General features: G+C 38.1%; 3 protein-coding genes across 4 annotated transcripts in view; 2 read left to right on the top strand and 1 right to left on the bottom strand.

The window, feature by feature from the left end:
* Positions 1-18,387, top strand: part of LOC103127427 (zinc finger protein 709-like) — a 426,106-nt gene that overhangs the window by 73,639 nt on the left and 334,080 nt on the right. The window lies entirely within an intron of this gene.
* LOC132535538 (zinc finger protein 850-like) overlaps positions 1-18,387 on the top strand; it is a 340,468-nt gene that overhangs the window by 73,654 nt on the left and 248,427 nt on the right. The window lies entirely within an intron of this gene.
* The window catches only part of ZNF317 (zinc finger protein 317), a 371,627-nt gene that overhangs the window by 321,631 nt on the left and 31,609 nt on the right, over positions 1-18,387 (bottom strand). The gene's annotated exons all lie outside the window — the stretch shown is intronic.

Genomic DNA, 18,387 nt, shown 5'->3' with positions numbered 1-18,387 from the left:
TCTCTACTCTTAATTCCTCTCTCTCTCTCTCTCTCTCTCTCTCTCACTCTCTCCCACTATGTGATCATAAATTTTGTAAGTGAGTCTTCTTCTCTCTCTCTATTTTCCCTAATATGTTTTGTTTTCAAGAAAAGTTTAATTTACCTAAATAAAAAAACCATCAAGTAAATATTCAGAAATAGTAATTCTTACATCATAGTGTTGTCTTCAGTGTAAGATTAGCATAAACTCTCCTACACAGAAAAAAAAGTTATACAGTTTATCTTTAAATTTGTTGAAATGAAAATGCACTGCTCCAGACAATTAAAGTGTTTTGTCATGCCTATGTATCAGGATCACACACGGTTTCCCCTAAACTGGAGAAAGCTGCAGTGCTGTCTTTTTTCCCTATACTCTCTTTTCTTTGTGTGCCTATAGAAAAAAGGAAGGCTAAATTTCTACAAGAAGAAAGAGAGAAAGGGGGCCAGGTGGTGGCACACCTGGTTGAGCACACATGTCATAGTGCGTAAGGACCCAGGTTCAAAACCCCGGTCCTCACCTGCAGGTGAAAGCTTCACAAGCGGTGAAGCAGTGCTGTAGGTGTCTTTCTGTCTCTCTTCCTCTCTGTCACCCTTCCCTATTGATTTCTGGCTGTCTCTATCCATTTTAAAGATAATGAAAACATTTTTAAAAATAGAGAAAGGCAAATCTGCATTGCTCTAGTTTATAATAGTGATCCGTCTCTCTGTGTATCCCATAAACTGTCACCATGTGATATAATCACATTTTTACTTTATATTGTTTTAAAAATATTCTCATTCCAAAAAGTGGTAAAAGAAAAAGCCCTTCGTTATGTTTGCTTCTCTATGTGTCTCTTTCTTCTCAAGGTATATTATGTTTTACATTAGGTAAAACATGCCAGTTTATTGGTTTGTTGTTACTTCAGAGATAATATCATTATTGCCACTGTTTATGTAGTTTTATACATTTTGAGTAGATTAATAACTGCATACAACTGTTGTCACTTAGAGCAAATATTATTCTTACATTTCTCTGGAACAGACAGTTTATTTGTTTCTTAAACAGGTTTTTAAAACATTTTTATCCTTATTTATTGGATAGAGACAGCCAGAAACCAAGAGAGTAGGGCAAATAGAGAGAGGGAGAAAAAGAGACACCTGCAGTATTATTTCACCACTAACAAAGCTTTCCCTCTGCAGGTGGGACCGAAGGCTTGAACCCAGGTCCTTCACCACTGTAACATGTGCTCAGCCATGTGCGACAGCAGCCAGCCCCTGGAACATATACTTTCTATATGTATTTCTGTTCTGAGATTCACTATGAGCTCTCTTTTTCCCTCTTCAGTTGTGAGCTCATCAAGCAGAGGCAAAGGCACTAAATATTAAAAATGAGCAAAATAATAATGGAAATGCATTTGGGCTCAGAACCCCTGTGGCATCATCTGGGTTTAACTTCTCAACATCACTGCTATTATAACAGCCTGTGCTGGTGCTTTGGTTAAATCATTTATCCTCCCAGAAAGTGCCACCTCTTCTGGTTTTTGGATCTCAAGAGAGACTGTTATACAGTAAAATATGTGAAATGTATCTAATCAGATAATTCTGAAGATTCTGCACATTGAGAAGCAGTAATTAATTATCTCTTCCTGTTATTGTGACCTCTACCAAAAACATCAAGATTTTTTTTAATTTCAGGAGGCATTGACTTTCAGGGATGTGTTCATAGAATTCTCCCAGGAGGAGTGGGAATGCCTGGACCAGACTCAGCGGGACCTGTACAGAGATGTGATGTTAGAGAACTATGCAAACCTCATCTCTTTGGGTGAGCATAACACTACAGAATTCCCTGTTCACTCTACAGTTAGTTTTCCCCCAGTGTGTGGTGTGCTGTTTCCTGATTGTTCCTTCTATTTATGATATTATGTCACACTACTGCGTTGAGTTGATATTCCACAGACTGGCTACTGATATAAATAGAAATTTCATGTAGCCTCACAACCCATTTCTCATTTTGAGGTGATGTGCAAACTTCAGTTTATATTAGTGGTCACTTTTGATGTTTAAAGGAATAAATATAGACTTCCAGATTTAAAGTGTAATTTCCAATCCTTTTTTATATACTTAATTATTTATTTTCCCTTTTTGCCCTTGTTGTTTTTCATTGTTGTTGTAGTTATTATTGTTTTTGTTACTGATATCATTGTTAGATAGGACAGAAATGGATAAAGGAGGAGAAGAGACAGAGGAAGAGAGAAAGATAGACACCTGCGGACCTGCTTCACCACCTGTGAAGCGACTCCACTGCAGTTGGTGAATTGGGGGCTCAAAGTGGGATCATTATGCTGGTCCTTGCACTTTGTGCCATGTACACTTAACCCACTGTGATACCACTAGACTCCCTCTACTCCTTTTTTTCAGTTGTGCCTTGAAATAGAATTAGGGCCTGATTTTAATAATGGGACAGGGGCCCTGCTGTGGCACACTTGATGTAGTGCGCATGTTGACAGGTATGATTAAGGGTTCAAGCCCCAGTTCCCCACCTGCAGGGGGGAGCTTCTCAAGGTAGTGAAACAGAGTTTTTGGAGTCCTTTTATTCTCTATTTCATCCTACCTTTTCTATCTCTCTCCGTCTATAATAAAAATTTAAGTATACATCTTTTTTTTCCTTGTTTTTACCAGAGCACTGCTCAGCTCTGGCTTATGGTAGTGCAGGGGATTGAACCTGGGACTTTAGAGCCTCAGGCATGAGAGTCTCTTTGTATAACCATTATGCTATCTACCCCTGCCCATAAGTATACATCTTTATAAATGAGACAGAAAAGGTATTGTCAGAACAAGGTATTAAAATAATTTTAGAGTTTTTAATAATGACATGTTTTTAATGAACATAGTGCAAGATTGTGAGTCTGAGAATCTATAGAAAATCTGGCATGCTGGGGGCCAGGATTTGGTGCACCTGGTGAATCACACAGGTTAAGCACTGCACAGGGACCTAGGGTCAAGACCCTCATTCTCACCTGCATGTGGAAAACTTCAAATGTGGTGTAAAGCTACTATTCTCTCTATCTCTCTTCCTTTCTATCTCCCCCGTCATCTTCATTTCTCTGTACCTATAAAATAATAAATAATTAAAATTAAAGAATAAAAACTCACATTCCTTGTTTCTTTTCATCAAGCAGGATTTCCTATATCTAAGGAAGAAATTTTGACCCTCTTGGAAGATGATAAGGGGCCCTCTGTTGGGGGGAGAGAGAATGCAGGTAGGTAGGAAGTAATAAGATGGAGGATAAGAATGTAAATTTCCCAAGTTAAAGATGTCAAATGTAAAAGAGAAAGTGGGAAAATGCAATTCCTTATGAATGTTCTCAGAATTCCTATGTTTCTCTCGTTTTTCACTGGTCCTGATGAGAGCAACTTCTGTACTATATACTTTTCCCAAATCTAATGCCTCTTCTCACTGAGTCAGTCATCCTGACAGTCAGGATGGAATAATGAGAGTGTCTACAACTTGATGGCTGGACCATGGCAGGACATAAAGTGCAACAAAATGATCAATGAACAGAAATCAAAAAGTAGGCAGAGAATAGATGAGATTAGGGATTTTAGGGTGAAAGGAAGCCAAAAAGTCCATTCTAGGCATGTTTCTAGGATCCCACAACTATGTTCAATTTTACTTGTGTTTTATTATGACAGATAAAAATATTGTCTGAGAAAATGCTGCCACAGTAGAGAAAAGAGCTAGAAAGTTGAATTTGGACAGAAAATAGCTCCTATTATTGAAAAAAAATTCATAAATAATTTTAACTACCCTTATCCACCCAAACCAGAGCATATATATTTAGGACTATAGCTTACGTAATAACAAAGTCCCTATTGTCCTGAGCTTTCAGCTCATGGTCACAGCTGGGAATACTATAGGCTGCACTCATTGCAGGACCAGTCTTCCTTGAGGGACATCACAGGATAGGCCAGGCTCCCTTTAGAGACTGAGGCAGCTTCTACTGTCACTGCTTTATGGTGAGGGCAAGGTCCTGGGAAGGTGCACAAGAGGGCTTATAATGATATTCCTGAAGTAAGCGACCAGTGATGTTGGAGAGAGGGATCCATTAAAGTAAAGGTCTTGGCCTATCATATTTGTTTGGGAATCCATGGATGCCATGACAGGGGCCCCAGCTGATTGGGGTAATGTGATATTGACCAAAAAGGCTATTTGTTAAGTAGCCAGTCTCTTCCCTTTATCCAACATTTGTGGTCTTCTCTTTATGTGACGACCTTAGATTTTTCTCCCAGTTGTCTAAGTTTTGAGTGTCATTTATTGAACCCAAGTAGAATTGGGTTTTTTGAATCTTTCATCTTTGGCCCTTCTTCCTAGACTGTCAACTTAATTGGGTCTAAGTCTAATCAGTAGAGAATTATTATGCCTTCTTTAGGTACTTTAACTAGGATTCCAGGTTTATTAGGTTTAATCACTGAGGAATCAGTTTTACTCTGAGTTATATAACTGCCCCTTGTTTATGGATTCATGTGCACCTGTACCCAGTACCCTAAGCTATCCTGTATCTAGTATCTTGACTTTGTTAGATGATGTGCCTTCTAAAGTAAATGTAGGTAATTTCATGTATTAGGAAAGATCTCCCCAGGTTTGGGTAGTTATGTGTTTGCTATCTCAATCTCAATATCTTTGGCTATAGTCCACAGTAAGAATTCAGTAGCAGCTTGATAGTAGTGATTTGGTTGAGTGTTGGTATGCTTCTAATTCTGCTTCTAAAACCCCTTCTGTTTCATTGGTTTAATCCCCCTGCTTGACACTGTATTCTATTTACATAACCACTGTTAACTAAGCACCGCCCAGCCTGCAGGGCACTGGTTTAATCCTCACTAGTTCAAGATGTCTTTTTGCTCCGCCCCCTCTCATAGTCACCCTGATTTTCACCAGTCTCTTTTCCCTCCACCCTCTCTACATCACATCCTGTTTCGACCCTACTTGGAGAGTATATATAAGGAAGGTCAGGATTGTGATTAGAGATGGCTTAGATTATGCTGCTTTCCACATGAATAAAGAGATACTGCTTCCCAGCCTAGCCATGAGTCTCTGGTCGTCTGTCTTCCGCCCATGAAGCTAGCCCAGTAGTTGAGTTCAACAGAGGTAGTAGGAATTAGAAGAAATGAGGAATTATAGAGAAATGAATATCACGCAGTATGGACAAAGTCCTAGAGCTTACAGCACTAGGACTAATGAGGATCTTAAAAATAATGCAAAGGGTTTCCTGTAGTCCTGGAACACCTTTAAAAAAGCAAGGATTAATTATTATTCTAAGAAGGTTAACTGGGGATTTGTTTACTATGAAAATCCAATAGTTAGCCTCTCCAGTAATATAATTGGCCTCAGTGGTATTTGCCCTTTAGTAGTGGTAATTGCCCTTTAGTGGTATCAGGAAATCTCCATAGTTTAGATACTGACAGGGCCAAATGATTTTTATATACCAGACCTAAAGTTACAGTTGACTTAGATGTTTAGAAAAGCTGTATGTACAGAGATACTTTTAGAGATCTTTGAACCATTTAATCCCAGTCTCTGGCTTTGATCATTTTACAAATCTGAAACATTAAAAACTTTGACTAAAGAATATATTTATTGTGGTCCAGGATGTGGCACTGTGGATAAAGCACTGGACTCTCAAGCATGAGGTCTTGAGCAGTACATGTACCAAAGGGATGTCTGGTTCTCTCTCTCCTCCTATATTTCTACTTAATAAATAAATTAAATCTTTAAAAAATACTTATATGAGAGCTATGGTTGAGGCAGCTAGGGAACTTGAAGTATTAAATCTATCCCCCCAACATGTGATATTATTTGTCATTTATGAGATTATAAATTAATGGAACTATAGTTTCATACCTTTTCCACCACATAAGGTCTGTGCCCACTATAATCACTATAGTTGTCCACAATCTAAATGTAAATTGCCTTTCTGTTTCTCTATTTCAAGTTCATGTGTTCAGTTCTCTAAATTCCACATATGAGTGAGGCCATCCTGTAGTTGTCCGTTACCTCCTGCTTACTTATTTCATTAAAGAAATCTTCTTGCGTTCCATCCATTTTATCCCAAAGAATACGAGTCATCTTTTTATTGCTGATTAGTACTCCACTGAGTATATGCCCCATAAGCATTTTATGCAGTCTTCTTTCAAAGAGCATTTTGATTGCTTCCATATATTGCTATTGTGAATAATGCAGCTATGAACGTGGGGGTAGACATATCCCTTTGAACTATTATTATTTCTTTTGTATAGATTTCTAAAAGTAGAATTTCTGGATAATAAGGTATTTCAGTTAGTTTGTTTAAGGATTCTCCATTTTGTTCTCCTTAGTGGTTGTACCAGTTTGCATTCCCACGAGCAGTATAACATAGTGCCTTTTCCTCCACATCCTTTGCAATACTTATCTTCTCCTGTTTTGTTGATAAAAGTCATTCTCACAGGTGTGAGACAGTATCTCAATGTGGTTTTAATTTGCATTTCTCCGGTGATAAGTGAACGGAAGCATTTCTTCATATGTCTGTGGGACATCTGTATCTCTTTTTACATTTTTATTATTTATTTATTTATTTATCAAAAGAAACATTAACTAAACCACACCATATAATAAGATGGGGACAACTTCACGCAATTCCCACAACCAGAGCTCTGTATCACATTCCCTCCCTGGGTAGCTTTCCTACTTTTTAACCCTCTGGGAGTATGGACCAAAGGTCATTGTGGGATGCAGAAGGTGGAAGGTCTGGCTTCTGTAATTGCTTCCCTGATGAACACAGGTGTTGACTGATTGATCCATTCTCCCAGCCTGTCTTTCTCTTCGCCTAGTGGGGAAGGGCTCTGGGGAAGCGGAACTCCGGGACACATTTGTGGGGTTGTCTGTCCAGGGAAGTCTGGTCAGCATCATGCTAGCACCTGGAACCTAGTAGTTGAAAATAGAGTTAACATACAAAGCCAAACAAATTGTTGACCAATCATAGACCTCATGGCTGGGACAGTACAGATGAAGAGTTGGGGGGGGACTTCATTTTATAGATAGCTAGTAGGCATATTTTAGTTATATTCCAAATGGCCTGTGGCTATACTAGGTTTTTTTTAGTATTTATTTATTCCCTTTTGTTACCCTTGTTTTTTTATTGTTGTAGTTATTATTATTGTTGTCGTCGTTGTTGGATAGGACAGAGAGAAATGGAGAGAGGAGAGGAAGACAGAGAGGAGGAGAGAAAGATAGACACCTGCAGACCTGCTTCACCGCCTGTGAAACGACTCCCCTGCAGGTGGGGAGCCGGGGTTCGAACCGGGATCCTTATGCCGGTCCTTGTGCTTTGCGCCACCTGCGCTTAACCCGCTGCGCTACAGCCAGCTCCCTATACTAGTTTTTTGTTTGTTTGTTTGTTTTTTTTTTGCTTGAGCCTGGAATCTGATATGCAGGTAGGTCCTAATTATTGTCTGGGGAGGTGATGTTATGGCTGGCAGAAACACCAGAAGTTGGATCAGGGAAGAGATTAGCTTCCAAACATGGGAAAGGTATATAAATATTGTCGACTGTAAACCCCATCAATCTGATGTGATCTGGGGTCCATCTTCAGCTTAGGAGCCTATGTGACCTCTGTATCCCTACAGATATGAGCTCACATTCTGTGGTCATAAGTAGGAATGCTCCAGGCTGCCCAAATATCAGGACCCATCTTCCTCAGGTGTAGCATAGAGTATATTGTCCAGACTCCCTTCAGAGGATGGAACATTCTCTACCATTGTTGATCCAAGTTGAGGGAAAGGTCCTATGGGGACCCACAAAGGGGTCTATTGTGTTGTTCCTGTTAGGAATGACCAATAACAATGGAGAGAGGGATTTATTTGAGGTCTAGGCCCATGTCTGTTTGGGAATCTCAGGACTCCCTGAATATGGCCCAGCTGATGGGGTGGCCTTATAGTGACTAAAGAGTCATCGTTAAAGTATGCCCATCTCTTGCCCTTATTCAACTTTTGTAGTCCTTGCTTTGATGAGGTTAGCTTTGGAGTGAGAGAACTGTAATAGGAAATAGGTGATGAGGGTATCTAAGTCTAAGTAGACACTATTTCATTATGAATTTTTTACTGACTCACTACAGACTATTGAGTATTTTGGCTTTCAGGTATATATTTTGCCCTAATTTATGGATACATGTGAACATATGCTCTTTCTTATGGTGGCACAGCTATATGCAAATGATGTCAAAGGACATAAATTACAGTGATGTTGTGTATGATACAGCAAATCCTAACAAAGGGATTTTTCTAAGTTAATCCAATTGCCAAATAATGTGATTATAGTAAGAACTCTCTGTTGTCTTCTTAAACCAAAGACAACATGATCCTCCAGCTTCTTCTTTAATGCCTATATTTCCCCCAGTCCTGGAACCTCTAGGGTAGGGCTCACATTCTTGTATGCTCCTCTCAATTCATACCAAATGATATTGCATCGCTGATCCCAACCTACTCAAAACAACCAGTACCACCTCAGCATGCTTCACTTCAGACTGTGTCCAGAGACATCAGACATGGGATGCCAACACTTCACCCTCATTACTCGGGTTAGACCTTTCCTTTCATAGTATTCTCAAATTCCATTCCAGGAAGTTCATTTCCTAACAAAATCCCATAACCTATATATAGACCAGGTTTTTAATTTTTTTAATTATCTTTCTTTACTTATTTGATAGAGACAACTAGAAATCAAGAGGGAACAGGGGTTAGAGAGGGATTGAGACAGAGAGACACCTGCAGCACTGCTTCACCACTTATGAAGCTTTCCCCCTGCAGGTGGGGACCAGGAAACGAACCTGGGTTCTTGTGCACTGTAACATGTGCTCTCAGCCAGCTGCACCACCACCCGGCTCTCATCTGTGTCACTTCTCTAGAGAAGTGGCTATTTGTATCTTCTGCCCCCTTTTTAATTGGGTTGTTCTTTTTCTTGATGTTGAACTGTGTGAGGTTTTGTTTGTTTGTTTGTTTGTTTTTTGTAGATGTTTGATAGCAACCACTTGCCAGAAGAATGTTGTGCAAATATGACCTCCCAGTTCCTAAGCTTCCTGTTTATCCTTAAGGAATTTTCTTTTGATGCATGGAAGTTTTTAAATTTGATACAGCCCCATTTCTTCAATCTTGTTTGTTGTTTATCTTGCCTATGAAGTCTCCAAATACATCCTTAGTGTTAATGTTATAAAATCTTCCACCTACATGTTCTAAATACTATATACATTCAGGTCTAATATCCAGATCTTTGATCCATTTTGAGCTAATTTTAGTGTATGGTGTTAATTGGTGGTCTAGTTTTGTTTTTCTATATGTGATTGTCCAGTTCTGCTAACACCACTTACTAAAGAGACCTTCTTTTCCCCACTGGCATATTTGATCTCTTTGTCATATCTGAGGTGCCTATACCTGTGTGGGTTAAGTTACGGATTCTCTATCCTATTCTATTAGTCCATATGTCCACTTTTGTTCCAGCACAACACTATTTTAAAGGACTATTGCTTTGCAGTATAACATAAAGATGGGTATTGTGATGACTCTATTTTTCCTCCTCCTTCTCCTCCTCCTCCCCCCCTCCTCCTCCTCCTCTTCTTCATCAGAAATATGTTTGCTATTTGTTCTTTTTTTAACGTTCCACACAAATTTTTGAATAAGCCATTCAATTTCTTTGAAATCTGTCACTGGAATTTTAATAGGGATTTCTTTGAGTCTGTAAGTTGTTTTGGCAGAAGAGTTATTTTATTATTTACTCTACAAATCCATGAATAGGGGTTATTTTCTATTTCTTTGTATCATTTTCTATTTCTTTTAACTGGTTTTTTTTTTTTTTTTTGTAATTTTCCTTGAAAATATCCTTCACATCCTTAGACTTATTTCTAGGCTTTTTATCTCTTTGGATTTAATTGTCAATGTGATTGCTTCCTTCAGTTTTGTTTCCTCTGGCCCATCTTCTGTGTGGAGAAATGCCATGGATTTGTGAGTACTGACGTTGTAACCTATGTTACTGAATTTATTTCCAGTAGTTTCTTGGCATCATTTCTGGGGTCCTCTGGGTATATCAACATATCATTTGCTAATGATAGTTTAACTTCATCCTTTCCAATTTGGGTTCCATTGATACATCTTTATTGCCTGGTTGTAATGGTGAAGAGTTCTAGCACTATGTTGAATAAAAGTGGTGAGAGAGGGTATCTTTGTGTAGTTCCTGATTTTAGGGGGGAAATCTTTAAATTTTTCCCCATAGGGTATGATTTTAGTCTTGAGTTTGACAAACATAGCTTTTATTATGTTGAGGAATTTTCCTTTCTGATGGTCTCTTTATCATAAATGGGAGTTGGACCTTGTTGAATTTATTTTTTCTGCAAAATTGATAAAATGATGTGAGTTTTACCTTATTGTTGATATGGTTGATTACATTAATTGACTTGGAAATGTTGAATCATCCCTGTTTCCCAGGGATGAATCTTACTTGATATTGGTGGGTTATTCTCATAATATGTTGTTGGTTTTGATTAACCAAAATGTTGTTGAGGATCTTTGTGTCAATATTCATCAGGAATATAGGTTTATAGTTTTATTTTTTTGGTGGAGTCCTTCCCTGCTTTGAGTATCAAGGTGATGTTAGCCTCATAGAATTAGTTTTGGAAGGTTATTTGCTCTATTTTTTTCTCACACCATGTTGTGCTGCCTGGAGAGAAAATATTCTGTATTTGGATCCAAACCCACACTCCATGTGTCCAAGCAACCATTTCTGCCTTCAGATGTAGTTGGTGGATTTGGCAAGGTCTATAATTATAGATATATATTGTTTTATTTTTTGGGAAGATCAGTTCTGTTTTCTGTTACTCCATGTGACAGGCCTCCTGAAAAACTATCCTATACTTCTTTTATTTGGCCTTTTGTCAGTGGGCATCTAGGTTGCTTCCACTCTCTCTGGCTATTATTAATAAGGTGACTATAGAGACATTATGTCCCATTGAATTAGTATTTTCAGGTTTTTAAGATAAATGCCTAGGAATGGTATTGCTGAATGATAAGGTAATCTCTTTTTTAATTTAGGGACTGGCCATAGGGTTTCCCAAAAGGGCTACTCAAGTTTGCATTCCTACCAACAGCTTAACAAAATTCCTTTTTTTCCACTACCTTATCAACACCTGCCATTTTTTGTTTTAATAAGATAGACTATACTTACAGGTGTGAGATGAAATCTCAGTATGATTTTAATTTGCTTTTCTAAAAAAATAAGTGAAGCACTAGCCTAGTAAAAAGTGGAACATGTCTTCCTATGTCTGAGGGCCATGTGTATTTGTTTTTTTATTTGATCATTTATTTGTTATTAACAGTAGGCACAAGATTATAAGATTATCATGTATAGTTCACAAAGTGAAATTGAGAGAGGATGGGGAGCTAGAGGGGGAAGAGAAAGATATAAACCTGCTGTAAACCTGCTTCCCCATTTGTGAAGCATCCCCCTACAGATGGGAAGTGGCCGGATCAAACCAAGATACTTGTGCATAGTACCATGTGTGTTTAACCTGCCTCTGCCTGGCCTCCTCTTTTCAATTTTTTAAGGATAGGCCATTCAGTCTTGCAAAGGGACTGTGCTAGTTAACATCCTCACCAGAAATGTAGCAGTTATTATTATTGTTGTTGTTGTTGTTATTATTTTGGAGATAAAATGAGAGCGGAGAGGATATAGAAAGAAAGAAAGAAAGGTAGATAATTGCAGACCTGCTTCCCTGCCTGCAAAGCAACCCACCTGCAGATGGAGGGTGGGAAGGGGCTCTGACCAGGATTCTTGTGCTTTGTCCTATGTGTGTTTAACCTGGTGTTCCACCACCTGCCCCCCAGGAGAATTTTTTTTTTCTCCATAACATCTTCAACTTCTGTCGTTGCCTGGTATGAGATGGAATCTGTTTATTCATTTCTTTATTTTGTGAGTGATTTAATAGTGACTTAAAAAATCAGGGGTATAGTTTGGCACGATTCCCATCACCAGACGTCTGTGTCCCCATATCCATCCTTTAAAACTTCTGTATGGGTTACATAGGCTCCTGTGCTAAATATAAGTAGACACAGGGCCTTGGTCAGATTGATGAGGGTTCTGATTAATGGTATTTATATGCTTTTCCCATATTTGGGATCTACTCTCTTCCTTGATCCAGCTTTCTAGCCCTATACCCAACTCTAACAGCATCTTGCCAGCCAATACTTTTAGCACACCTGCATGATAGCTGTATGGCCTAGGCAAAAATTTGTAAGGTCCCTTGGGATATACCTACAATAGACTTCCTAGCCTCTTAAAATATGAAAGCCCCAACTATAATCTGATCTATTCTTACCTTTAGGTTCCTGTTTATTAAATAGTTTGTTTTACTTTTTTTCTTAATGCTTCAGTCACCAAGTTACAGATGCTGCCATGGTGCCAAACTGACTTCCCTGGGCAGAGGACTTAACCAATATGCCTTGGAATCTCACCTCCCTAGAGCCAAACCACACTAGGAAAAGAAAGAAACAGGCTAGTAGTATAGATCCAATTTTCAATGCCCAATTCCAGCAGAGATGCAATTACAGAAGGCAGACCTCCCATCTTCTGCACATCATTAAGATCATATACCCAGAAGGACAAAGCATACGGACCTGGCAGTGAAAGGGATGGGATGTAAGACACTAATGATGGTAGTTATACCATTTTATTACATAACCTTATCGATCATTATTAGATAACTAATGCCTGGCAGTATATGTATCCCCAGAGTGATGTCTGGTTCTCTCTCTCTCCTCCTATCTTTCTCATTAATAAAAATAAAGAAATGTGGATCAGGACAGAGAATGCTCTCATCTTGAAGAAAATATTTAAATAGAATGAACTGTTTGCCATGTCCAATTCCTATTTCTACCCATCACCCCAGGAGTTTTGTATTCTAGTTATTCAAAGAAGAACCTGCTAAAAGAAAGGAACAAAGCAATATATGTCCACTGGAAACTGTAGAGGAAACTTATTGTCACTCAAAGAGACCAGGTCCCCAAGTTTCTCTAATATTCCAGCCCTTAGTGTAGGTTATTTTTTAATTTCTCTAATAATAAGTAAAATACTATGCTAATAAAAAAGTAGAATATATCTCTATATGTTTCTAGGTTATGTGTATTTCTTTTGTAGAAAATTGTCTAGTTAGTTATTTGGGTAATTTCTATTGATTTATTGTCATTTTTCCTTTCCTTTTGTTCCTTTTGTACATCTATTTCTAGATGTTTGATATCCGTTGCTTGCCAGATATTTTTTTTTAAACATTTTTTTAAAAATTTATTTATCTTCCCTTGTGTTGCCCTTGTTGTCTTTTTTTTTTTAATTTTATTTATTTATTTATTTCCTTTGTTGCCCTTGTTGTTTTATTGTTGTAGTTATTGTTGTTGTTGCATAGGACAGAGAGAAATGGAGAGAGGAGGGGAAGACAGAGAGTAGGAGAGAAAGATAGACACCTGCAGACCTGCTTCACTGCCTGTGAAGCGACTCCCCTGCAGGTGGGGAGCTGGGGCTCGAACCGGGATCCTTAATGCCGGTCCTTGAGCTTTGCGCCACCTGCGCTTAACCCGCTGCGCTACAGCCCGACTCCCCCTTGTTGTCTTTTTATCTTTTTATTGTTGTTGTGGTTGATGTCGTCGTTGTTGGATAGGACAGAGAGAAATGCAGAGAGGAGGGGAAGACAGAGAGGAGGAGAGAAAGACAGACACCTGCAGACCTGCTTCACCGCCTGTGAAGTGACTCCCCTGCAGGTGGGAACCGGGGGCTCGAACTGGGATCCTCATGCCGGTCCTTGCGCTTAGCGACTTGCCAGATATTTGATGTATAAATATCTTCTCCAATTTACTAAGTTGTCTGTATGTTCTAGTTTCATTTACAATACTTCCCTGATCCTGTTGAATTTTGGGCCTCCTAGTTGCTCCTTACCTAGTTTGGCCAATTGTGATGTTAGTTTACTTGAGATCTTTGCTGTTTGTTAATGTTTCTTTATGAATTCATATTTACATACTTATTAAGTCTGTCTGTGTATCCCAATGTATGACTAATTCATAAGACTGTTTTTTTATTTATTTAAGAAAGAAGACATTAACAAAACCATAATAAGAGGGGTACAATTCCCCACAATTCCCTTAATCCGATCTTCACATCCCACCGTGGTCCCTGATAGACTTCCCATTCTCTATCTCTCTGGGGGAAGCAATTACAGAAACCAGACCTCCCACCCTCTGCAACCCATAAGACTGTTTTATGTGCACTTAAGAATAATCTCCGGGAGTCGGGCTGTAGCGCTGCGGGTTAAGCTCAGGTGGCGCTAAGCTCAAGGACTGGCGTCAGTATCCCGGTTCGAGCCCCCGGCTCCCCACCTGCAGGCAGGTCCCTTCACAGGCGGTGAAGGCGGTGAAGCGGGTCTGCAGGTGTCTGTCTTTCTCTCCCCCTCTCTGTCTTCCCCTCCTCTCTCCATTTCTCTCTGTCCTATCCAACAACAATGACATCAATAATAACTACAACACTAAAACAACAAGGGCAACAAAAGGGAATAAATAAATTTTTAAAAATAATTAAAAAAAGAATAATCTCCATTCACATATTTAAAAAATTTTTTTAAATTTTTATATTTATTTATTTTCCCTTTTGTGGCCCTTGTTTTTTATTGTTATAGTTATTATCATTGTTGTTATTGATGTCATTGTTATTAGATAGTACAAATAGAAATGGAGAGATGTTGGGAAGCCAGAGAGGGAGAGAGAAAGATTGACACCTGCAGACCTGATTTACTTCCTGTGAAGTGACTGGGGTGTGCTGGGGGCTCTAACCAGGATCATTATGCTTGTCCTTGTGCTGCAAGCTGTGTGAGCTTATCCTGCTGTGCTATCGCATGTTTCCACATTCATATCTTTTAAAATAATTATATATCATCTTACATATAACTTCATTTAAGGCTATTATTTCCTTGTTAATATTTTATCTCAATAATCTACCTCTTATTTGAGTAATGTATTAAGGTCTCTGGGTCTGGGGGTTTGGGAAGTAACCTAAGCTAATGGGTTAAGGGCACATGGTACGAAGTGCAAGGGACAGCATAAGAATCCCAGTTCTAACCCTCAGCTCCCCACCTCAGGGGAGTCCCTTCACAAGTGGTGAAGCAGCTCTGCAGGTGTCTTTCTCTCCCCCAATCTGTATTCCCCTCATCTCTTCATTTCTCTGTCCTATCCAATGATGCCAACATCATTAACAACTACACTAGCAATAACTACAACAACAATAAATCAAGGGCAACAAAAGGGGGGGCGTGGAAAGCAAATTAAAGAAACAACTAAAAAGAAACTAACAACAACAACAAAAATATCTCTGGGTATGGGTTTCCCCATAATGGTTATGTGGAAAACTTTCATGCTTGAGGCTCTGATATCCCAGGTTTAAGTTCCAGCAAAATCATTAACTTTAGAAAAGTCCCTTTGTTAGGGTTTGGGGTATAATACCCAGCATCTTGTATATAGCTGTGCTACCGGTTGCTTCTGTTCTCCCTGGTCTAGGCTTTTGAGAGAGAAATCATATCAAAGACAGTCTATGTATTCAAAAGACTCAGTCTATGTTTTAAGAAGTTCGAGACATATGATCAATTTTTTCACCTCTCATATTAATTAAATAGTGGTTTATATGTTTACACTTCAATAGGAATGAACATAAATGCATCATTTATCAATCATACAAATTTCTGAAAATTTCTAAACTGTCTTAACAGTTTTCTTTCCTTTGACATACTCCTAGTATTGAGGTATTCTGTTATTGAATGCCCCTCTACATTAGTTTTAAAGGTTATTTTAGAATGTACTTTAATGAGAGAAGAAAAATAGACCACATCTGTTTATTTCTGGTTCATGGTATGCTGGGCACTGACTTTAGTCCCCAGGATCTCAGGTTTCATTGGGAGTTTACAACCACTCTATTATAAGCCTGTCCCCAACTGAGGGATAGTAGTTCTTATTCTGACCTCCTACCCATTCCCTATATACATGTATTAAATTCAGGGCTTGCAGGTAAAACATAACATAATCAATGCTTAGAATTCTTTCATGGCTGATGGTCTAGATTTAACATTCAATCACAAGCACCACCTAAATTCACAACAGAAAAGTGGATATGCAAAAAAAAAAAAAAAGAATGAAAGCAATAACAAAGATTTTTTAAAAAGAAAAAGAAAACACAATGAAGTTAGACACAAGAAAGAAAATAGTGGTCCGGGAGGTGGTGCAGTGGATTAAAGTGCTGGACTCTCACACATGAGGTCCTGAGTTCAAGCCCCAGCAGCACATGTTCAAGAGTGATGCCTGATTCTTTTTCTCTCATACTATCTTTCTCATCAATCAATAAATAAAATCTTTTAAAAAAGAAAGAAAATAAAGCTAAGGGATGAATTCAAGTTCTCTTACATATTGGCAACCAATGAGCTACACAATTCTTCTTATAGTTTTTGTAAGAGTTGGGGAAGATAGAATGTGAGGAAATAGAGTTACACTGTACTGCCTCATCATCCATGCAGTTATCCTGATGGTTCTTTATACTGCCAGGGAGAAAACCTAGGCTATTGCAATAGTAAATAAATGTTCCACTGAGTAAACTGTTTCTTCTTTATCTCCCTATCAGGTCATTCCTCCAGTAGCTTGTGCCTAAAAATCTGTCTTATCCAAACACAAATAATACAGAAGAGGGACATGTAAAACATAGGCAAAGCAATATCCTTTAGAAAATTTAGCAAAAAGCTCCCAGAAGTAAAAAAATAAAAAAATAAAAAGGTTGCATGAAATAGGAGAAATATAATTCATAATATTATAAATTAAATTCTTTATTGGTTTAATAATGATTATCATGACCATAGGATAAGTAGAGTACAATTCCACACAATTCACAACATCAGAGATCAATATCCAATTCCCTCCTATTCTTTATTCATCTGGAAGTATGAACCAGGATCATTATGGGCTGCACAAGGTGGAAGTTCTGGCTACTCTTCAATTGCATCTCCATTGGACATGTATGTTGGCAGGTTGACCCATACTCCCAGCCTTTTTCTATATTTTCATTATGGGGTAGGGCTTTGGAGAGGTGGGATTCCAGGACATATTGTTGATGTCACGTGTCCAGAGAAGTCAGGTTGGCATCATGGTAGCATTAGCAACTTCGTGGCTGAAAATCCTTAAGATATAAAGTAGAACAAGTCATTTAATAATCAGAAACCTATAGGAAAGAATAGAGCAGATGAGTGTGGGTTCTCTATTTCGGAAACACCTAGGAAGACTATCTTGGGTATATTCCATGGTGCCCATGACCTAAAGAATTTTTGTCTGAGCCTCACAGCTTATCTCAGGAAAAAATAAGTTGAGATAAGAAAATACTGGATAGAAAAATGATCATTATAAATGACAGTAAGAGAACTGTATGGTGATTAAAGTGATTATAAGATAATATGATTGTGTGTACTTCCACATTGTTCCCACAACCAGTTCTGTGCAGCCCCCCATCAACAGTAACCACCATATTCCTCCCCAAGTCTTACTGATGTGTTAACTATGTTTTATTTTCAAGCGAATATATTTCAGGTCTACATATATACATATGAGTGAAAGTATATGGTAGTTCCCCTTCACTGCCTTATTTCACCAAGCATAATTATCTTACTTTTTATATACTTTATATATACTTTTATATATTTTATATACTTTATGTAGATTATATTTATATTATATCCACTGTACTGTTGTAAATTAGCTTATCTGTTATGTTTCAGAAATCTGTGATAAGAAGGTCTTTCAGCCATTTTTGGAAATAGAAAAGTTATTCACAGAAGTGGCAATGAGCACACATGGAAGCACTCATCTTGTCGACATTGAATTAATAACAGAAAATACATGTAAGAGCCAGAATACAGTGCAAAGTGTGTACCATGTTGGATGCAAAAAAACTGGCACAATCATGCAGAGTAAAGTCACTACCATCAAAATAGATCAACTGCTTGAGTCAACCTGGATAAAACCCTCAAGTCAGTCACTTAATAATAGAGAGGCTTCTGTTTCTATAATTCAAGATACACATGATGTTTTGAAACATGCTCAGTCTCTGGAAGTAAATGTGGAACATCAAGAAAATTCTCAACATCATACTACATGTAGTGACTCAAAAACTTTTCAAAATACAATTGGCTTAAATGGAAATGTAGTTATTACTCAGCACCAGGACATACAAAATAATATAAGTCAATATAATAAAATTTCAAAGTTTTCGAAATTTATTAAAAATCAGAATTTTTATACTAAATAT

This window comes from Erinaceus europaeus, chromosome 23 (genome assembly GCF_950295315.1).
Source record: "Erinaceus europaeus chromosome 23, mEriEur2.1, whole genome shotgun sequence".
In the NCBI taxonomy this organism is placed as follows: Eukaryota; Metazoa; Chordata; class Mammalia; order Eulipotyphla; family Erinaceidae; genus Erinaceus; species Erinaceus europaeus.
The sequence above is the reverse complement of the archived record's forward strand: the minus strand, read 5'-3'. Positions and strand labels throughout refer to the sequence as shown.